The sequence below is a fragment of the Passer domesticus genome, chromosome 19, assembly GCF_036417665.1.
Source record: "Passer domesticus isolate bPasDom1 chromosome 19, bPasDom1.hap1, whole genome shotgun sequence".
NCBI lineage: Eukaryota > Metazoa > Chordata > Aves > Passeriformes > Passeridae > Passer > Passer domesticus.
The window spans coordinates 10,965,895-10,989,212 of record NC_087492.1 but is presented as its reverse complement, the minus strand read 5'-3'; the positions used below and the strand labels follow the sequence as shown (position 1 = coordinate 10,989,212).

Genomic DNA, 23,318 nt, shown 5'->3' with positions numbered 1-23,318 from the left:
GGAAAAGAATTCAGAAAACAGAGAGAACACAGCTTCTATGTTGCATTTTAATTGCAATATTTGGCAAAACTCATGTCATTTGGGGTCTGGAGACATGAATTGTTGCACAGCTGCAGTGAGAGACAGAAGAAACAATCACCATGTTACAGTATGGAAACATTTTATGAGATAAGAGCACAGCCAAACCTTCCTTTCACCAAATACAGAAACCAGAAGTTTTTAATAGAATTCTAAGCACTTCTTTGAGTAACTCAGATAAGTTTCAAGCCCCAGACCGCATTTACATGTTTATCTAGAGATAAGTAGAGCACTGAAAGATGAGATTAATTTTTCATCCTGAAACATGAAACTTTCCTCAGAATTCCTTCAGAGGAAAATGGAGCAGAAGGATGGAGCAGAGAGGGTGACTGTGACTCTACAAGAGCCTTCTGGTGGACAACAGCTTATGAAAAGCCTCAAAGCCATGACCAGAGGCTTCTCTGGGGTCTGATCTTTCCTTTGACTCCTACAGTTACAAGCAGAGATGTTGGTAAAACCATCACTCCTTTAAACTATATCCCAACCTGCTGTGGCTCCAAACACTTGGATCCTCTCACTACCTCTAAAGAAAACTAAAAGGAGTCATTAACTTGGCTGGACACATCCAAGACCCAGATCTATCAGCCCTGAGTCCATTCCAGACAGTCCTAACCCTGAACAAACCTCCGTCAGGCTGGCACAGGGCACGGCTGGTGCAAACACAGACCCAGCCCAGGGCAAGTGCCCACCACTGAAGTCACTGTTTAGCTCAGCTCTGAGGGTCTGTGCAGCATATCCAAGGATCAAATGCTGCTGACAACCAAAAAAAGAGATTGTCACCCAAGTAAAACCAAACACAACCACTGTTGTTTTGGAGGATGCACCCAGAGCAATGCTGGAATATGGGACTGACACACTGCAGTGAATTGAATCTCCTTGCAGATGCTTTCCCTGCCACCCCAGCCACATGCAACAGGATCAAAAAGGATGCCTAGCAGAACAGAGGGGATCTTGAACAATTCTGATGCTCTAAAATATGCGAGAGGGAGAGGGAGCAAGAGAACAAACATTTAATTTCCTTGTAAAACAGATGACTGCATTGTAATTTACTAGCAGCTGCTGGCAACAAACACCATCCTCTCATATTCCTATTAGCCAAGCTACAGCTGATTTATTAAAGGCTCAGATACATCAAAACAAATGACTGTAACATCATTTATATTACTATTTACAGCTTCTTAATAGGGTTACACGAAGGGGCAATGCAGCACAAACTGGAATCTGGTTACAAGTCTGTCAGCAGCAGAGCATCTCTCTGTTGTTCTTCTCTCTCTAGCACTGAGCTCCCGTGTATCATTTCCAACAATTACCTGTGTTCCTGGGAGGCTCAGGTGTGCAGGAAATTGCTGGTGGCAAAGCAAGCAAGTCTTCCCAAACTGCACAAATACTCAGTGGACTGCTGCTAGTCAATATAATGCTGATTTTTTAAAAACCCCACAACAACAAACCAAAACACAAGAAAAACCCAAACCAAGCCTCTGCCCAGCTGTGAGACTCGATCAAATATTGTAGCCCAGTAAGAAATCAATGTTATCACTCCTCTGCAGAGCACAATGCATCCAGAGCTGCTCCTGCAGCCACAGGCAGCACATTTACAGACAGGCTGTGTCAAACACAGCCAGGGATCAATATCCTGCCTGGGACTGAGCTGAGCCAGTTTTTCAGAGCTGTCTTTCCTGGACTGCCTGAGGTGTCCCCAAAGACAAAAATTCCTCAAATTTTGCTCATGACAGGCAGGGAATGATGTGCCCATTACAGAGCAGCAGCAGTTCCAGGGCCTGCAGGGATGCCATGGGCACAGCGATGCCAACCCAGCTCTCTCATGGGATCACAGAATGTTAAAGGGTCAGAATGGACCTTAAAGATCCTCTGATGCCAACCCCCCAATGCCCTGGGCAGGGACATTTCCCACTAGAGCAGGCTGCTCAAAGCCTTATCCAACCTAGCTTTGAACCCTGCCAGGGCTGGGACATCCACAGTCTCCCTGGGAAACCTGTGCCACAGTCTCACCACCTCATGGGGAAGAATTTCTTCCTAATATCTGACCTAGATTTCCCCTCTTTCACTTGGTACCCATTCCCCCTTGTGCTGCCACTCCAGTTCCTGATGCAAAGTCCCTCTCTGGCTTCCCTGTAGCTGTCCAGGCCCTGGAGGTGCTGTGAGGTTTCCACACAACCTTCTCTCCTCCAGGCTGAGCAGCCCCAACTCAGCCTGTCTCCATAAGGAGGTGCTCCAGTCCTCCCACGGACTTCATGGCCCCCTCTGGACTTGCTCCAACAGTTCCACGTGTTTCCCATTTTGGGGACACCAGAACTGTGCCCAGGACTCCAGATGGGGTCTGACAAGAGCAGAGCAGGGGGGAGAATCGACTGCTCCCTCCAGCTGCTGGCCAAGCTCCTTCGGATGCAGCCCAGGACTCGTTGGTTTCTGGGCTGGGATCACTCACTGCGGGCTCAGGGGGAGTTTTCCATCACCCATCAGCCCAAGCCCTTCTCCCAGGGCTGCTCTCCACCACCTCTCTGCCCAGCCTGTGGTGTGGCTGGGATTGTCCCAGGACCCTGCACTTGGCTTTGTTGAACTCCATCAAGTTCACACAGTCCCACCTCTCCAGCTTGTCCAGGTCCCTCTGCATCCATCCCTTCCCTCCAGTGTGTGACTGCACCACACAGCTCAGTGTCATCAGCAAATCTGCTGAAGGCGCCCTTGATCCCACTGTACTTGTCACCAGCAAAGCAGTTGGACTCTCCTCAGATAATGCAGGGTGTGGGCATGAGCAGTTCTCTGCTGGGCAGAAGATAAATTCCGTCTCTTCCAATTGATTAGGAAAACACAGCCTACTGTGTGGGCTTTCAATTTCCTTTTCTCTGTTTTGCGTTAGCATACCTAAGGTTAGTGGCACAACTTCCACAGCCTGGGAATCTCAACCCCTGACTGATGTCAAAGCCAGAACTACTGGGACTGGAAAATGAATGTGTTGCAGATCAGCCTCAACTAAGGCAGGAGCTGTTTGAGCCACTTCACATCCTGACTGAAGTGATCTACAGGATCCTCCCCACACAGACAGGTTTCACTCTCAGTCACCCAAATGTTCCCATGCACCCAAATGGGATCTGCAGTGGCTGCTGTGAGGAGAGCAGACTCCAGCTGGGACCTGGGGCTGTGCTGTGACCCCCAGTGAGAGCAGGCTCCCCCAGCCCAGCTGGGACCAGGGGCTGTGCTGTGACCCCCAGTCCCTCACACTTTGAGGGCAGGCTCCTCAAAGCCCAGGCCCTGCTGACACCACACACAGCAGCACTACATCTGCCCAGCCCTGGGAGAAATAACGCAGCATCCTCACAAGCCATGGATTGCTCCATCTACCCAGATAATATTCTGAGCACTGGCAGACTACCTCATCTAAAGACTCGAGCTGACAGGACATACTTAAAAGGATTTTTAAATTAAAAGGGAGCTTTGTATTAGGAACATAAACCCTTTATCAGAGGTGTCGATGAAGGCAAATGGAGGATTCCTTTGCTGTATAAATTACACAAGGAATTCCCAGCCCACCCCATGAATTTTGAACCAATGTGTTCAAGCTTCTGGTTTTCTCTAACCCATAAAAGCTCCAGATAGTCAAATATTATGCTTCTGCTTTTTAAATATTTCCATTTAAATGTAGATTTTGACCTTCTTGCCAATGAAATATTAATAAGAGGATAAAATATATATTACTCTTCTTCTGAGGGAGAGGTCTCTCTAACTCTGTCATGTTCCCCATTGGTTTTTTTGAAGAGGATTTCTTCAAACCATGGTGAATTTATTCCTCATTTCTATACTTTTTTAGGCCATGGCAGCTAAAAACAGAAAGGTGATCCCTTTATTTTAATATCCCAGGGGAGAAGGGAGAGGAATTCTTTTTCTCTAGATCAATGAAAAATAAACAAGGACGCCAAAGAAACCCTATCATTTCCAGCAAGAGGCAAAAGGCTAATTTAATTTGAAGTAACTGTGTTCCTAAAGAAGGACACAGTATAAAGATTAACTGAGATCTCCATTTCTTTATATAACTGCAGCCCATTAAGTGGGATAGAGGATAAAACTCACAAATTGCCCTGCTTGTCCATCTTTATCTTCATCATTGTTCCAAGACAAATACCCCTCCCCTCACCACAACATTATCTTTCTTGCTCCTCCTTTGTCGTTAAGGAAAGGGAAAACAACCAAATCCATCACTGTGCTGCAGCACAAATGCAGTTCTGTTTGAAGGGGATCAGCTCTGCTCCTGCTGCTTTAAATGAGAGCCAGGCGGGACCCCAAGGATGCTCATCAGTCCTAATTACAGCTTCGTCAGGAGAAATGTTCCATCTCTGCAGAACAACATCCTCCTTTACAGGCCATGGCAGGGTGCACGATAAAAACACGGGGGATAAACGTTGTTGGTATCCAACACAACAGCCTCGAGCCCCTGCTGCTGTTCTGGGTGCTTTCATCTGAGTCCTGTCAGGTAACACTGCAAAGCCACCACAGACTGGTGGGGAGGGTGACAGAAATCATCTGGTAAGCTATGGAAAGATACATGACAGCTGGAAAATCTAAGGCAGGATGGACTGAGACCTTGGGAACCTGTGAGTACAGATAAGAAATGCGAGTTGTGATGGAGGAGCCCCTGGCAGGGCTCTCAATCACCACAGAGCGCTGCCCTGTGCCGAGTGATTTCTGGAGAGAGGCATAAAGCAGAGATCAGCAATTTCTCAAACTTTATTTACCAGCTCTTGCTGTTAATTCTCATGCTGGTGCCTCTCTAATCTAACTCATGGAAAGTATCAATTCTGACTTCTCAAGTATATCTCATAATTTGGCTAAATTACAGCCCTGTGCCATCAGCCCCTGTACTCTCACCACCTCTAGGGCAGGTTATAATTTAGAGGGGGTGGGATTCTGAAAGGCAGCTATGAGACTTAAATGCCCAACTTCAGCTGAATTTCAATAAGCACTGGGTACACCTAATTCCCTTAGGCTCTTTTTTAAATCCTAGCACCTTTTTTTTTTCCTCACTTTTTTTAAAAGATGCTACCAAGGAAAGGTCAACCTAATTTGCCATAGCAGCAAGTGAAGGCAAAAGATCAGCAGAGGCTGACAGGCTGTCTGAGAGGTTTCATTATAGAGCTGTTTACAGCATTTATTTCTCCTGTTGTTGCTGCTGTTTTCAGGGTCAAGGAACTGAGATCCCATTTCAGTAGCAGAGATCACTGGTCTGGGAACAAAATACTTCAATTTTACTCATTTTACTCCTCCCTCACAGGCTCGTTGACTCATATGCTGAGATTTTTCTGAATGACCACATGGTTGTTGGAAGCTTACACTAATGCACATAGAAACTTCAAGCCTAAATTCTAGTACTAACATCACCAATTAGCTTTAATACAACTGGGAATTTCAAGTGGTGTGTAATGCCAGCTTAATTCACAACAGCATATCAAGCAATCAAGCCAAGACAATTCATTTGAAGTTTGTTTTCTTTGGAACATAAAATTGGTTTTGGGAGGGAGGACTGCATTAGTGTATGGTACTTTCTGAAGCAGTCTTTCTTCACACCCTTTAATACTCCACAGTTCACAGGGAAATGCCCTAAAGATCTGCCCCTTCCCTAATACAAACACTTTAGCATTATTTCCACCATGTATTACCAGTTAATACAGAAAGTACCAATGACTGTATCCAACTGCTGTGAGGGTTCTCCACAGCCTGTATCTCCCTCTGAAGGGCAGGTGCAAGGTCTGCTGTGAGGGAGAGGACACTTCAGGCTGTCCCCAAGTCAGGAGATGTAGGTGAGCACTCACCTGAGTGCCCATGAATGGGCACGACAGCCCCTGACAAAGAAGTGCCCTGCAAAAGCTCTTGAGCCACTTCACAATCTCAATTCCAGCACAAGGAATAGAGAAGTGGCTTTGGCTCAATTTCTGACAATCCAAAGAGGACAACAAGAGTCAGAGCAAGCAAAGACAGTGCAACAGCATGGCCAAGAGCCAAGGCTCAGAGATAAAAGACAGTAAAGGAAGACCTTCAGTCACAGCCAAAGTTCAGCCGACAACAGCATTTCTCTCCCAGCAGCAGGAAAAGAACCTTCACGTCAAGTAAAGCACATCTCCCAACTCTGCCTCAAAAGACTGCTAAAAAGGTCAAGAGATTTTCTATCTCCCAGCTATGTGATGAAAGATGTGCCACAAAGGCATTTGTTTCATATTGCTTTTGTCAGGTGATGGCAATATTCACATGTGATGAATAGATCTGCAGGCAGTGCAGTCACACATTCACATCTCGGTGCCCACACCATCGGGGCAATGCACCAAAGCCAGGCACAGCAGAGCCACCCCTGCTCAGCTGAGAACTAGGAGGAGACAGGAAAGCTTCTCATCTCGGAAGGAATTTAGGGTGAAAAGTATTCCAGAAGAGCACTGTGAAAGTTATGTGACCATTTATGATGCATCTACATAATATTTTGCACGGAGAACACAAATGGCCTTTTGCTGGCCCCTGCATGGCCAAAATCTCTTTCTGCCACACTCTCATAACCACTAGTTCTTTGTGTTATCAAAAGTAATTAAAAAAAAAGAAGAAAAGGAACAAACCTACTACGAATTACTTGAAATTGTGGTGATTTTTAAACTCCCCTTTTAAAATGCTTCCAGGCTAAATACAAAAACAGCTTCCAAGAAAGTATGCACACCAACCCCCATAGAGTTAAAAAGCAAAAACCTTTTCATGCCCATCCACAAGCACACACTGCTGTGACATCACCACACTGCCTTAGAGACACTCCGCCCCAGCACAAGATACAAGACAGAAGAGAGACAATAAGCTTTTTCCTCCCACTTTACACTCCTCAACCATAATCCCAGAGAATTCATTTTCAGGTAAGAGTCCTCAGAGGCTCTACTGCCTTTCCATTCTGGATTTCTTTCTCCTCTCAAACAACAAGCAAGAAAAACTCCCAACCCAATTTATCTAAGTGTCTTCAGCAATATCCTTTTCAGATTTTCAAAGAGCCACGGGCAGTAGTTAAGCTGGTGCTGTTTAACTTGGACATCTGTCCACCTAGGCTGGGATGACCAGCTCAGTTTACATCACCGGGTAGCAATCAAATAATAATTACTTTGGGTTACTACAGACTGGAGCTGGATTTGAGTGAATGATTTCAGAGCACTGGAATCCATTACCAATAACCCAAACCAGCTGGGTTCTCGTCTCTGTTACAAAGAAAGCAGCAACAATTCCAAACATTAATTCAGACACTAAGTACTAGGCTGGATCACCAGTCCATGGGAGCAGTGGCATGCATTTTGACATAATTAGCTCAAGATGGAAGTGAGAAGGACATCCTATGGAGAACAGTTCAGAATTTACATTCTGTGCCACATTTAACTCTCTGGAGTTATATGGAAAAGGTTTGCATTCAATAAAAAGCTCCATTTAACATTATTTCCTTTGTAAAGGCAAGCTGGATAATGCTGGTGGAAAGCAGGATTTTGCAAATGCAGGCTGCAGTCTCCCAGCAAAAGGGAAGCCAGCTGAAGAGCAGGAACTGCCTTTCTGGAAACAAGTTAGACTCTGCAACAAATTGGTACATCCAAATAAACAAATCCCTGAATCTCCTCCATTTGCCTCCCTCAAACAAATGAGTCAGTGCTGACTAATTGTATTATAATAGGGGGAGCTTGTAATAGGCTTACAAACCATGTGTTTACAGGCTCCTTACTGCTCGGGGCTGGCTGGGATTGTAAAGAAGCTACAAGAGAAACACCATGGAGTCAAAATCTTATCAGGTATGTTCTGCAACTGAAACCATTCTGCAATTCACACCAAGATGGGGTATGAGAAAGTGGGACTGAAGTGAAGGAAAAGGAATGTTATCTCCTCATCTGGGATCAGAGATCTCTACTTCAAAGCTACATCTTACCAAGGGGACTGATGACAAGAAGAAATTCTCCCAATTACTACAGGAGTCAACCCTCTGACATCCCACATCCTCTGCAGGGCCAATTTCACTGAAAAAAGGGAAAATGAAAAGGAGCCATTTCTTCACTACACCCTGGAAGGACTGAGGTACCTTATACTATATGTTTATTTTCCATTTGCTGTAAAAGGGCAGCTTTTTGGAACAATCTGGCAGAATAGCACAAATAGATTCTTAAACACTGTAGGATACAAGAAGCAGCCTATGGGAGGGGATCATGCAGCTGCAGTTAAACTTTGTAGGAGAATTTGTAAAAACAAGATCTTAATTCTTATTTTCTACTTATTTTTATTGTAAAAATCATAACTCTGAGTCTTCTCTCTTCTAAAAGCTACAAGTCTGTTTTATTATGGTTGTATGTCCATTTAGTTCCAAATTACTTTACCAGCAAGAAAAGATGCCACTTTCTGTTCTGTCTGCTTACAATAAATTAGAGATGCTTTTCTCCAAACACACTCATGTTCAAACCCTGAGAGCCATCATTCTTGCTGCGACACAAGGAGCCCACATGCAAGTGTTACAAATACAATCTATCATTTCCTGACTTAGTAGCCTCTGTATGAATTCCACAGTCAAAGCATTAAGAGAAAGGGAACTCAGCCGTATCTCCAAATATGCAGGACAAAGTGCTGCCAGCTTCAGGAAACCAGATTCCTCCTCCTGCAGCAAGTTGTGAACCTTGCTTACCTTGAGATTATGAAATAAAAGGCACCACAGACACTATCAGAGTTGCAGCAGAACCACTATTTGGCAGCCCCAATAATTTGTCTCCAGGGAAAGGAACAGTTCAGAAATATGACAGACCACAGAGAAATCAAGGAATCCTGAAACAGTGGATTGTGACAAAATTTTCTAAAAGACAGTGCAGAATGTGCAGCAAGATGCCATGAAAATTAACCTAAAATCCCAGTTTCATGTCCTTGAGGATCAATTATAGCTTTTGTGCTTAAATGCATTTAATACATCAATGCTGTAGTGAGGTAGGATCCTCTGTGCTGTGGCCAGTTCAACTCCTCTGTTCTGTTAATGGGACAGGTCAGCACAAAACCAACATCGTGAAGGACAAAGAAAGGCTGAGGATAAATCCCTGCTGACCCTACTGTCACTTAGGTCACACTGAAGGCTGGTATTATGTTTATCCAGCACCATTAACCTCAATTTCTCCTGCACACAACTAAAACCCAGCTGGAGCGAGGCAGCTGAGCTGGAGCCCCTCAGACAAACCCACAGCACTCCCAGCTCAGCCAGAGCCTCTGATACAGACCCAGGGCAGTGCCAGCTCAATCAGAGCCCTCACACAGACCCAGGGCAGTCCCAGCTCAGCCAGATCCCCTCACACAGACCCAGGGCAGTCCCAGATCAGCAAGAGCCCTCACACAGACCCAGGGCAATCCCAGCTCAGCCAGATCCCCTCACACAGACCCAGGGCAGTCCCAGCTCTGTCAGAGCCCTCACACAGACCCAGGGCAGTCCCAGCTCTGTCAGAGCCCTCACACAGACCCAGGGCAGTCCCAGCTCTGTCAGAGCCCTCACACAGACCCAGGGCAGTGCTAGCTCAATCAGAGCCCTCACACAGACCCAGGGCAGTCCCTGCTCTGTCAGAGCCCTCACACAGACCCAGGGCAGTCCCAGATCAGCAAGAGCCCCTCACACAGACCCAGGGCAGTCCCAGCTCAGCCAGATCCCCTCACACAGACCCAGGGCAGTCCCAGCTCAATCAGAGCCCTCACACAGACCCAGGGCAGTCCCAGATCAGCAAGAGCCCCTCACACAGACCCAGGGCAGTCCCAGCTCAATCAGAGCCCTCACACAGACCCAGGGCAGTCCCAGCTCAGCCAGATCCCCTCACACAGACCCAGGGCAGTCCCTGCTCTGTCAGAGCCCTCACACAGACCCAGGGCAGTCCCAGATCAGCAAGAGCCCTCACACAGACCCAGGGCAATCCCAGCTCAGCCAGATCCCCTCACACAGACCCAGGGCAGTCCCAGCTCAATCAGAGCCCTCACACAGACCCAGGGCAGTCCCAGCTCAGCCAGATCCCCTCACACAGACCCAGGGCATTCCCAGCTCTGTTAGAGCTCCTGATACAGACCCAGGGCAGTGCCAGCTTACAGATGGACCCAGGGCACTCTGAGCAGAGCTGCGTGGGGCATTTGTCCTCCCCAGTAAAGCTGAATAGAACAGGCCCCGGGCTCAGCACAGGCCCTGGGTGCAGTATCTACACATGTCCTGGGAGCATGCCTGGAGAGGCACAGAACTAGGAGAACAAGGCACCTGCACTCTCCTCTCAGATCCACCAGGTCAGAGGCCCTCAGGGAAGCTCTATCCTTACAAATTTTGGCGTCTTGGTCCCGCCAGGCAGTGACAGGCAGTGGAGTGCTGCTCATGGGACCAAGAGAACTTTCAGAGCTGTGCTGCAGCTGAGAACATCGTGATCCCATGAACTCAGCGTCCTTTATTTTCAAAGGCACGACACCTCCTTGTTTCATTTCCTGCACATCAGCTGCCTTTCCTCTCATGTGAGGGCTTCACCACTAGCCAGTTAAAAGATGAACTGGTGAGCAGCCTCTGCCACCCCAGCTGCCTTCCAGGGATTGCACCTCTGCTCCCCAAGGCTGTCAATCCCCACAGTGCCACCATGACAGGTTTTGCTCTTTTCACAGTTGCTACTGCCACCCTCCATGGCAGCCCCAACCCTGGCAGGAGCATCCTGGCTGTCCAAACAGATCTGCAGGGCTGCACAAAGCTGGGAAGCTTCCCATTTCTGCAGCATAACCAAGACTTTGCCTAAAGTAGCAGACACAATGTCTTGAAACCTTCCAATTATGCAGCTGGGGAAGCCCTCTCCCTCTGAAATTATCAAATAATAGAGCAAGAGAGAGCATGAGAGAAAGAACAGGGGAGGGGTGGAGCGCAGAGGGAATATCTATGGCCTCTGCACCCAATTCTGTCACTCTGACATTTCTTTCAAATACAATTATTTAAAGCCTCCTGATGGAAAGCTAAGGAAAGGGACTAATAGAGGCTTGTACGGTACCTCTCCATCAGGCAGTTCAATAAATCCTGGCAGTGCTGTGATTTGTGTTGGGAGAATGAGCTTTTCAAGAGCAGAACTATCACTTTACACCGTCAATAATCTCACTGTCAAAAACTCCCCGAGTAACCTGACCAACACTTCAGAAGCTTAATTTATAGATGTGCCATTTGCCTTCAAGGTATTTTATGCAGCTAAATAATGGGAGTGGATATTATTCCAAACTATTCTGCAGCTTTCACACGTGGAGTTGAAGAACATGCAGGAGGACAGATTTTCTATTAGCATAGGGCTAAATTCTTCTGTGTGACATCTGTTTGATACCATCTACCACTACTGGAGTTGCTTCCAAATTATACTCTGGAAAATAAAAGTAGAATTAAGCTCCAGCACTTCCAGAGGAGGTGAACACCCAATGATTTAAAGGTCATCCCATTCCACCCCTGCCATGGGCAGGGAAGGGATACCCTCGACTAGACCAGGTGGCTCAAAGGCCTGTCCAACCTGGCCTTGGAAACCTCCAGGGATGGGGCAGCCACAGCTGCTCTGAGCAAAAAATGTTGGGGGAAGATCAGAACTAACTAAAACCAGATCCTAAAAGCCTGTATCTCACATCATAATTCTCTAACAGTGAGCTCAACACCTGTACAGAGACACTTAAGGAGCAAAGCAGTGCATGGAAAAATGCCAGAGGTTCTTGGCTTTGCAGTGAACACTTGTACAGGGATTTGCAGGAGGCACCTCTGACCACCACTTCTCCCACCCAGTACACCCATGACCTGCAGTGGGATTGCAGCAGGCCAAAGTATCTGCCCAGAATTTCACCACTGGGATACCTGTGGCTACACTGAAGTTGTAAGGACCACGACTGATACATAAATGCATAATCTAGAAAGATCTGGGCTCTAATGCCAATTTTTAAGTTTAGGGACATACCCATAGAATCATTCAGCCAAGCTGGAAAAGCTGGCTCTTTTTTTAACCTGATGGAATAAGGGATGGGCTTTTTACTCTACACCATAACCCACAATGCTATTTAATGCAAAAGGCTGTATTTCATTTATTTCTGGCTCTAAATGCTGATAGGGCAAGGATTAATTCCTTTAATGGGAAAAGTATTTATGCAACTGTAACAAAGGATACCAGGGAGAGACCCTGGGCAGGCACCAACCATGACAGTGCCATTGTATCCCATGCACCTGAGAACCCCAGGCTGTTCCAACCAAGAGCAACAACAATTCCCTTGCTCTGGAGCAGGGTAAGCCCTTTACCTAATAAAGCAGCAGCAGCAGCAGCAGTGTGGAAGTCACAGGCATTTGCACACACTTATAGTTCAAATGAGTCAGAGAGAAAAGTCAAGGCAACCTGAACCTCAGTCGAGGGAAAAATTCAGTTCTACACCCAAACTCAGCAGCTTGGACCTCTGCATTTCTGTAGTGATACATTGCATTCCAGACTTCAGACAGCCCCAGCACTCTGCTTGGTCAATACCTACTCAGACTGCTCCCTTTTTTCAATTCACAGCTGAGCCACTCTACAGGGTTTTGCTTTTAATGCTAGGCTCTTGCTCTAACAAAAGACAAGGACTGGACTGACCTTTTTTGTCTTATTTATTGGTTTGCTTTAAATAACAGCCTTTCCTTGACTAATAAGTCATATGCCAACAGCTCAAGTTAATTATCCAAGGTCAGTACATCAACAAGGTCCCTTTTTGTATATTCCCGTGACTCAAAAGCTGGCTATCTGCACTGCCAGCCTCTGACACCCTTCAGACAAGGGTGGCAAAATCACTTAAAAGCAAGTGGATGTCTGCAGTGACCTGTCTTTGTATGGAGGAACCCTCCCACTGCCTGCACACACCCAGAGGGCAGAACTGTGTTCACACTCACAAATAAACCCAAATAAGAGCCCAAATATTAAACAAAGTGAGAAGGGTTCTTAAACAACCCCAAAACTCTTTGTCTTGTCAGACCAAACTGAGTTTGACATCTGATACTCTCCCCCATAACTCCCTATAGCAATGCAGTTTATCAGAGCCTGCCAAGGCCACGGAATAAATTAATCTCAGTTTACCAACCATGCAGGCACACGTAACCTCTCCTGGAAGGAATCAGAGCACCTTAGCTACATAACAGACCCCGTGCCCACTGCTAGCAGTTAATAAAACACAACTCAATTGGTACAATTCCTCCCTCCTGCTCTTTCTTTTAGTAACATAAAACTCAGGGCATTCTCTACACAGTTCTAAGAGTAGCTCAGCAACTGCTGCAGAAAGCACAGCTGCCTTGTCCTTACTACAGTGTATGCAGAGATCAAGATTTAAATTCCCTGTCCCCACCCAGTTCAAACCCATCAAACAGACCAATTCATCCACTCAGTCCCTCCAGCTGAGCAGCTCTGCACTGCTGGCTCCCCTAAGGAAGCCCCTTTGATGGCTGAACTTGGCAGAGCAGGTGCTGCCTTCTAACACCAGGAATAAGCAAGTGCATGGCTCCCTCCTGCCCGGCCACGGAGATACCCCAGAAACAGCTGGGGGTCTTTTTCTCCCTCTTTGATCATGCTGGTGGTAAAAATGAAGATTAGTCTTGGCGATGATCCATCCTGCATAAGACAGAATTATAACCTGGCATTTACTTCCAGATCTCTTCCTCTTTAATAAATAAACTGCTGTAGTTAGGCACCATGTAGCAAGGAAAGCTCTTCCCTAAGCCTCAGTTGCACAAAGATCTCAGTGGGAATATCGACAAGATTGACTTCTTCTCCACGTTTAAACCAAGTGTCAGAAAATATTTATGCAAGCTTTTTTCTACTCCTTCTGTCCTCACTCCTTAATCCTGGTGCAGTTGGAATAGTAGAATGAAAAGTCTACAAGCAACATGGTCCAGGTGAAATATTTACACTCTACTCAGATTCTGAGATCTCCAGGGCTGGGAAAAGGCTCCTGGAACAGGCAGCTCCCATCTCATTACCCTGTCAGTGCTTTTCCTTGCCTGTGGCACCAGGCACAGTGGGAGCAGGCAGGGAAATACTTGGCTCTCCCTTGCTCCATTCCAGCTTGGGCTCTTTGGTCTCTGCCTTGCCATCCATCCCACAGTGAAGGCAGTCTGAGTGATTGCACAGTGCAGGATGTTATATGCAATGAAGTTTGAAGTTCAGGGTTTTCCCTCCCTCGTACCAGAAACAGGTGCCTAAAGGCAGGGGTTGATTTTGGTTGTTAATTCAAGACCCAAATTCTGCCCCATAAGTCACAGCTGAACCACAAAGGCTGAAGTACAAACCAGTGGCTGTGTCTGCAGGTGTGTGGAGTTTCTCTGGTACACAAGTTACTTAAGTGATGGTAAACCTGCAAATATTTGTAAAGGCTTGAATGTCGTAAGGAAGAAAGCCTCCCTTTCTTCCCTAGGGCAGTTCAGATGAAGGGAACAGGAAGGTTCCCTGGTGTTGAGAGGAAAAAACCTACCACAATGTGTTCTGTACCACAGCCAGGTCATGGCCCCTTCCAGACACATGGGGATGTCTGAACTTCTTATTGCTTTTTGTCTCTTATTGTTTTATTACTTCACTTTCTGTCACTGTTCCCCAGCACATTTCCCATTGCAGTGCATATTGCTGTGCCCTGCTGCAAACAACAGCCATGATCAATACCCTCATATCCAGAAAACAGTCACATACACACAAACACAGATATATTAACTGAGTTTACATGTCATTTGCACACTTCATTTTGTGCAGTGTGATAGATGCTAATAACTCCTGCCATAATATTTTCCCTTTCTGCTGCTGCACCTGCCCATCATTCATTTAAAGTCTCTGCTTCCTTCAGGCACATGGACATTGTCTCCCACAATGGGACACCATTCTCATGGGGTCCTTCAGCCAGCAGACTCAAGCTATGAAAGATCCCACAGTATCATCCTGTGGTATTCAGAGACCTGAAACTGGCCACCTTAACGTTGAGGATTTTTGGCAGTAAGGGAACAAGAGCACGTGAGGACACAGAGATGTGTGAGCGTGTTCCTGCAGCAGCAGCATGGCCTGAGTGCTTTCTGTGCTTGCTCTCCCTCACTGCTGTGGGCTCAGCTGCCCCAGGAGGAGCAGCAGGGGAGGGGTAAAGCACCAATGGGTAAAGCACCAATAGGTAAAACACTCACAGGGGTGAGTGAGGAGCCAGTCACATGTCACTGCACACAGCAAACACTCCAAAGCCCGGCTCCCGGAGGAACGGGAACAGAGGCTCCGAGCCAGCCCCTGCCTGAGCGCTGCCCTCCACACAACAGAGCAAATGAAAGGGAACAAAGCCATGAATGACACATGAGACACAGAAACCTCCTGTTCTCCCCTGTGATAACACAGCACAGCAAACCTGCCAAGTGCAGCTTCTCCTAGGGAATGGATCTGAATAAAATAAGACTGTGTAAATCACTGCCCCCAAAAAGGAGCTTATGAAAACTATGGACCTTGATCTTCTGAAGAAATCTCAAAAAAATCATAGCAATTTAGTACAAGAATACAATTAGAACATCTTCAAATATGTATTTTATTTTTTAATTAATTCCAAATAATCTTTAATCTCTATGCTTGAATCCCAGCATATAAAATGGAAAGTACTGTGATCATGACCTTGTTAATGAGCACTTAGAGGAAAATGGGTATTTGAATCCTTTGTTTCCAGTAGAAGTGGATTCAAATGTGTAAATTCAGTTTGGATAGACAGAAGTTCAGCTCAGTACCATATGAAAATATTTTTGTTTTATCTAATTGACTGAAAAGCATGTTTTGGCCCTAGTTCACATGCTTGGTTTGTAATTTAGCTCAGATTCAACGAAGCCTTAAATCCAGAGAGCCAACATCAAGATTTTCACAGCTAACATTTTTCTGAAATTAAATTTAGATTAGTTCTTGAAATGGTTATGTTTAATATTTGATCTTACTTTAAATATAGAATACAACTGTTGTCATCCAAGAACTGACATCAAGGTTAACACTGCTTGGTAACCAGCAAACAGAAACAGGGTGGACCCAAAGTTGCAGACCATTGCTGCTGCTGCTGTATCACAGCTGAAATTTCTTCAAAACTTTCACCCCATGAATAACACTTCTGATGGCCAACTTAGAGAAGGAGTTAGGACTTTGCAAATGAACTTAATCACAAAGCACCACCAAGATGTGTCTTCATTTCCAAACTGCCACCAGCCAGACCAAGAGCCTTTGGACTACAGGGAAAAACAAGATGTGGTTTCTTTTCTTCTCAGAGCTTTTACCTGTGTGAAGGCTTCAGCTGTGGCTGCCAAACTGTGCCAAGCACAGAGAGTGGAGCTGGGATGGGGGGCCTGGAACAGCCCCCATGCCACTGTCCCGTCACCAGCGTAGTGTTTGGTTTGGACTGGTCCTGTGGCTGGAGAAGCCAAAGCTTCTTGCAGGCAAGAACAGACTAATCACTTAATACACTGCTCAGAGCAACGACTGGTGTTGTTGTTTGATTCTGGTATTTTTAGGAAGAGGTAATCCTGGATATTTGCATCTCATTTCCCAGAATGCCCTAGGGCTTTTCCAGCAGTTGGAATCTTACAGGATAAACATCTTCCCCTGATTGTAATTGCATTATTAAATATGATTGCTCTCCTCTTCCTTGAATTTTTTTTAAAAGCAGCAACAAAGAACACTGTGAGCAGGCGCCCTGTTGACAGCACAGAGGAGAACTGCACAACAGAGACAGGCAGGAATATTTCACCTTTAACTTCCAGATGCAAAAAAGACTTCTAAGCCAGGAGTCTCACCCCACCACAGTCTTCTAAATAACTGCAACCATAGGAAACCTTCAGCTAGCAAAACTGAGGCCACCACAAATAACTATTTCCTTTTCAAAACACGTTGCAATAGCTCTAAGAAATCCTGTCAAAGATCAGGGTTCTGTTACTGTAAATCCTATAGACACAAATAACCATAATCATAGAAAAGTCACACAATGCAACTGCAGTCAGGGAAGGGGGAGGTTATGGAGGAGCCTGACATGCTCCTGGACCCACATGAATGTGCTGCTCAGTTCTAAAATTACACTGAACAGTTTCTTACACCTAAAACACAGCAATTAACTCAGACTCTCTATGCTCCAGTGACTCGGCTGCCTAAATTCCTTTCCCTCTAGAAAGTTCCTCTTCTCTATGATGCCTCACTCCCCCTTTAACAGCCAAGGTTCCCAGTTTGGTGAGAATCACAGGAAACAAGAATGCTGGCTATCTGCTCTCAGCAATAACTCTACTAGACCCACCTTCCTGCTTTAGAACACAAACAAACAAACAAAACAAACAAATAAACTTCCAAAACCAACAAATAAAACACAAACAAACAAACAAAAGCAAAACCAAAGAATACCAAAAGATAATTAAGTGTGCATGCACGTTGCTTCACTGTAAATCCTACTGATTAGGAAAAAGAAGAATAAATAATGCACATCAATAATAATTGAGAAGTGTGGCAGCCAGTGACGTTCCCCCTGACTGAAAAAAGGGAAATAGACTTTCTGTTTGTAAAAAAGGAAATGAGGAAGAGGTGAGGAGATACAGGCAGGTCAGTCTCACCTTTGTGCTAGGCAAGACCATGGAACAGATCCTCCAGGAAACCATGCCAAGGTCTGCACCTGGGCCAGGGCAATCTCAAGCACAAGAACAGGCAGCTGGAGCATGGATGGAGGAGAAGGGCTTCAGTACAAGATGGACAGAAATTCAACACGCCCTGGCCATGTGCTAGCACCCAGAACCCCCCTGTGCCCTGGGCTGATGCCCCAGCATGGGCAGCAGGGGGGTTGAAGTGAGATAAGCTTGAAGGTCCCCCCCAGTCCAAGCCATTCCATGACTTTATCACAAAGAGCAGTTACACAACCATGACAAAATATACAAAATCTGAGTATGAATGTGTTTCTGCCTTACTTGCATATTTTTGGAAATGAAAACAGATTCTGATGAGAAAACATGTGACAGAGTATGAATTTTCATCTCTAAAAGAGGAAAAACAGTTCCTGCTCTTTATGGGACTGCTGCAGGTACAGTGAAGAGTTTGGTTGATGGATACTCCTAGCCTTAACTTAGGAAAGCCCTACTCCTACACAAACTGAACTGTTTTGAAACTCCTCACCAATACTGTGCATGCCATGGCTATATTGCTATTTCACAAATATTTACAGTTACACACACACATTTATAGCAAAACATGCACATTCAGACTGTGCTTTATGCAGAATCTCATGCTTAGTTATTTATGTGTCTTTCTATAGAGCATCAAGATAATTCCCTGCAAAACCCCAGCTGGATTGGGGGCAGGAAGAGAACGTGCCACAGCAAACTGCACACTCTAAGTAGCAGTTAAACTGCTTGAGACCACTTTTCTGCTTTCAAGAGCCTCCACTCAAGTGTTTTCACCAGGCTTTCCATGTCTAACAGCCTCATGACATGGGAATCAGTAATGCTTCTTCAGTGTACTTTAAAAAAAAGTTAAACATCTATAAAGCAAGGCCTCCCATACACCAGATGGTCTAACCTCTTGTGTGTCAAACTCCTCCTGTGTCAGGCAGCCCAATTAAAGGGACATTTATAGCAGCATGCCTCTCTCACTGTGCCCTGCCTCCCACTTCAGCCCAAATGTCCCAAAGGGTAATTGCTCAGCACACAATTACAAACACCAGTTTGCCATAGTTCTTTCTCCCCAGTCTCTAATTGGGGCAAGCTATGATGATGGTTAACCTAACTCCTGGGTGTCAATGAAGAAAACTGTTAAAAAGAGAAGACTTTAGAGAAAACATGAAAATCTTCAGCTAACTAGCATAGCTCCAGTTCTCCTGATTAGGTTCATTGCGTTTTAGCCTCTTGAGCTGCAACAAAGGTCTCAGTCATTTCCAAAAGACCAAAAAGCAGACATGGCAAATAAATAGCAGAAGAAAAAAGTAATTGTATTCTAGAGGTGTGCCATCACTGAAGTAGGATGTGCTGCAGTGAAAGAGAGTGCCTTGGACAAGTCTAACCTATCACATCAGCCAGTCCTCACCAAATGCATCAGCAGTCCCATTTCCCAAGACCAGGAGCAGCCACAGCCAGCCTGGGGTGGGAGCGGCAGGACACCAGCAGGTCCCCATGTCTGAGGTGGAGCAGCCAGGGGCAGTGCTGCTGTGAGGGCTGGAGGTGATCAATCACAGCAGAGGACAGGCCAGCAGGAGCTGCTGAGGCTCAGGACAGCATGGCAGCCCAAAGAGAAGTTTTTGTGCAGCCCTGGCCTGTCCCAGTGATCCCTGAGGAACAAAGGCCATCTCCTCCTCACACACTCCTCCTGAGGCTCTCCACACCACATGGGATGTGTGTGGTCACTCCAGCCACACAGAGCTTTGGGCATGAGGTCAGTGAGACAGAAAGGTTGGTGAGCCCTGTTTCACAGTTTGCTGAATGTCTCCAGTTCTTCTTTCAGCCTACAGAAACTGATAACTTTTTCCAGCCTACAGGAGCTGTCTGCTCCCCTCCTGTCCCTGCTGAACAGTGAGGAAAGGGTAGTACAGAACTTCAAAGCTCTGCCCAGGAACCTCACAGCACATACAACAGACTTGAACTTAATGTCTTGACACCCTCCTAAGTGAGAACACCCACAGCGCTCAGTTCTCGGTCTGTTTGTGGAGGTGGAGGGTGCCAGCTTTTACACTGTCACAACAGAAGATGGTCAGGCTGCCTTTGAACAGGTCTGAGGTACAAAGCAACACGACTTCTTCCCATCCACCACATGACAGCCCCAAAACAACAGCGCTTGCAAAGAGCCACGGCTTTAATGCCTGAGAAAGGATTGCTGAAAAAGGCAATCAGACACTAACAAAAACATAATCCTCTTCATCCCCAAGTGCGTGTTTCTGAGATGATTTACTGTATTATGATAAAGGGAATCTCACTTGCAGAGACTGCAGGCTGGAAGACAGGGCATTAGACACACGACAGCTCTTTTGATGCTGCTTCACAAGGAAGAGACTCTTTCCTTCCTGCTGCTCAGAGAACATTGGCAGCACAGGCAGGTTCTCCAGACGTGGCCTCGTTCTTCAGGGCTGCTGGATTCAGCAATTTAAAGCAGATAACAAGAAATGGCTGGTTATTTTAAACTGGCTGCAGCCTGTACTCAAGCAAGGAAAATGACTGATGGAAGAGCTTCCTCCTACGACTCTGTAATGTTGCTGGGGGTTAATATTTGCTACTGAGACAGAACCAGTGATACCTTGTGGGTGGAAGGACAGTAACACTGAGAGACTAGAAAAAACTACACTCCTCATGAAATGAGTTTCATTCCCAGCTCAGCATCAATTTATTCTACTAGGAAAAAAAAATCCTGACTGATCAGTTTAGAGTGGAGTTCTTAACCAAAAAGCTCAATTTATGACCACGGGCTTTACTAGTATCAGTCTGTAGGTTTCCAGGCATGTAAAATTCCAGGCATGTAAAATTCCACACAGTGGCAGAATTAGCTGTGAGTTTATCCTTCACTTTGGAAACCCCAGACTCAATTTAAGTGCAGAGTTGTTCTTGCTATTACTATCAAAGAAGAAGCATGCATTTAATGTGTGGAATATGCTAAAAAGGAGTGACAGGTGACTGCTGCCTATCAAAAAGACTAAAGGGAAAGGATAACATTTTTTAATCAGGAGGATTAAAGGCACCACATCACCATGCCAGGTATTAGCTATTTTCTGGCCACTTACAGAGCAGAGCAGCTTATTGTGTCCTTAAAACCTCAGCATCATAGAGAGCTGTTTCAATCAGCCTTACATTCTCCAGTTGAGAGGGTCTTCTAAAAAGCTGTTAAGGGTAAGTTTGAAACAAGGCTTTGAAAATGTGCAGAAGTCAACCCACTTCCACACTCGTCTTGCTCTTTTGACCATGTTGATCAGTGTGATAGGATTTAATACCCCAGCCTTGGGCTTGTGAGAGAACCATAGAGCTGGAACTTAGGTCTGCAGATTCAGTCTCCTCTGAAAGTATTCACCCTGCATGAAGCTTTTAATAATTTCTAAAACCTTCAACTTACACAGGAGGATCAAAAGACAGACAGAAAGAGAATCCAGTCTCCACTACCCTGCCTTCCTTTCCTCTAGACAGATGAGCTCCACCCAACGCATCTTTTATGAGGGAAGCAGGAAAAAGAAGTAGGCTATACTTTAATCAGTGTGGGTGCAGGAAGAACATTTCAGCAGGTGCACTTCCAACTGCTTTCTCCACTTCCATCTCCCATTCTGAACAGCAGCAGCCTCCCCGAGATCTGCAAAAGTGAGCCATAAACCCCATGAGAAGAAATTTCCCTGGGGAGACCCACCAGCTCCAGCTTCACTCTGAGCCAGAGACACTGCAGGAACAATTCCCTGTGGGACTGAACGTTCCTTCCCTGCTGGAAGTGCAGACATACACAAAGGAGTGGGAGGTGGAAGATGGGGGATGAAGCCCAAACTTTTTCATCCTTGAAGAAAGATGCACATTTCTGTGTTTGAAAGAGGCTGTGGGAGAAGGTGGGCAGGACTCTAATTGCATCCAGATTGTTTTGTCCTTCCCCACTTCATCTCGCTGGCAGGTCTGACTGTCAGTACCCTCAGCTCTCCAGCCCCGCACCAGCTAATTGTGGTCCTTACATACACACCCCCAGATCTAACTTGACACAATGCTGGATAATTGGCACCTCAAGAGAACAGGGAAAGATGGGCACTGAATGTGAATTACCTCCTGCACCTGCAGCAGGCAGATCCTCTGAGACAGAGGCTGAAGTCACTGGCAGAGAGCTTGCCCTGTGCCCAGGGACACAGTGGCAGGTTTGCAGACAAAATGACGACTTAATTTCCCAGTGCTGCCAGTCTAAAGGTCCTAAACCCAAATATTCCCTGACAGGAAAAAGAAGGCCAAAATGAAAGCTGAGCAGTAGGCTTGGGCAAGAGAAGCAGGAGAGGGGGGAAAAGGGCAGCAGTAGAAATAGGTATTTAATAGTGGAGTTTAGACTGTAAGTGAAAAAAAGAATCACAAAATTCTCATTCTGCCTCCTTGAAGGAGCTCACACTGTGCCTGTGCATTTCTGTTGGCTGTCAAATGGAAAAATATAAGTGGGACATTCAGCTCTTGAATCAATGTTTATTCGATAAGGTCAGTGCCAGAAAACAGGTTTCAGTCTCAAGTGTAGGAAAAGACTGAATAGCTGCATACAAACAACAGCAACACATCTGCACTTTCCCCACCTTCCCATCCTTCCCTGCAGAACCAACCCAGCCCTGCAGAGAGGCTCCAGCAGGAGCTCTGTTACCTCCAGCACAGGGTAGGGAGGGCTCACTGCTCACAACAATGACCACAGCACCCGGATTTGCACAAGAGAGTGCACAGTTTCTAGTTTACTCAGAAATATTTACTTTAAGTGCAAGATAAATCTGCACAGTCCAGAGCATGACAGCTTTCTGGTGTGTCTTTAGCTTCCACATCCTCACGCTCACATCTGGCTCTGTCACCCCAGGATCCATCTCCCACTCCCTTTTCCCTTCATATCTTTAAAGAAACCAGACCTTTTTTAATCATCAGATGCAGCACATGGCCCATACGGATGTGGAAACCTTGAAAAGAGCTTAAGATGTGGAGCATGCTTCAGAGAGGAGGCTCAAGGCACCCATTCTCCCTGGGGGATGGCAGTGTGGCACAGAGCTCTGAGCATCCACAGAGCCCCCTCAGCAGTACCTGCTGGTGGTGTCTTCTGGTGGTGCTTTAAAATCTTTGCCTCTAGGGCAGGACCAAGCTGTCCTCAGGCTGGGTCACGGGGGCCTAGCTGGGATTAGCCTAACTAAACTGGAGCTCTGACATTGCAAACAACATGGGAAAGGCTTTGAGGGGGAGGATGTCCTCTGGGTAAGACACAGGGAAGAGCACTGGGGCTTAGCACAGAAAGCAAAGCAAAATACAAGCAGAACAGGAGACACAGCAAATGGAAGAAAAGGAAAAGATCAGAAAAGGTGCTGGTCAAACAAGGAGCAAATTCTCCCTTTGAATGTGACAAGACGGCTCTGAATAAATAATAATAACATAGCTACATAAAGGTCATGATCTCTGTGCAAACCTCCCACTGCCATCAGGAAAAAAGTCCATTACAGACTGAGATTTTTCCAGGAGAACTGGATTTTATATCCTGGTCTGCAAGCGTGAATTTTATAAACTATGATTGTTTCCTTCA

The 23,318-nt window shown here is 46.0% G+C and overlaps 1 protein-coding gene and 2 long non-coding RNA genes across 12 annotated transcripts in view; 1 reads left to right on the top strand and 2 right to left on the bottom strand.

Moving 5' to 3' along the window:
• Positions 1-23,318, bottom strand: part of AUTS2 (activator of transcription and developmental regulator AUTS2) — a 778,310-nt gene that overhangs the window by 615,866 nt on the left and 139,126 nt on the right. The gene's annotated exons all lie outside the window — the stretch shown is intronic.
• The window catches only part of LOC135283761 (uncharacterized), a 41,142-nt gene that overhangs the window by 1,538 nt on the left and 16,286 nt on the right, over positions 1-23,318 (bottom strand). Inside the window, exon 4 of one of the 2 annotated variants that reach the window (XR_010349398.1) lies at positions 19,391-21,383. The exons of the other annotated variant lie outside the window; for it this stretch is intronic. This is a non-coding gene — a long non-coding RNA (uncharacterized LOC135283761). Of the gene's footprint in view, positions 1-19,390; positions 21,384-23,318 lie in introns of those variants that run through there. 2 annotated transcript variants of the gene reach the window in all.
• LOC135283764 (uncharacterized) lies at positions 6,877-8,281 on the top strand. Of its 2 annotated transcripts, none has more exons than XR_010349405.1 (4): positions 6,877-6,974; positions 7,554-7,681; positions 7,808-7,883; positions 8,095-8,281. It is a non-coding gene; the product is annotated as an uncharacterized LOC135283764 (long non-coding RNA). The 2 variants fall into 2 exon arrangements; XR_010349404.1 differs by having other exon boundaries at positions 8,061-8,281.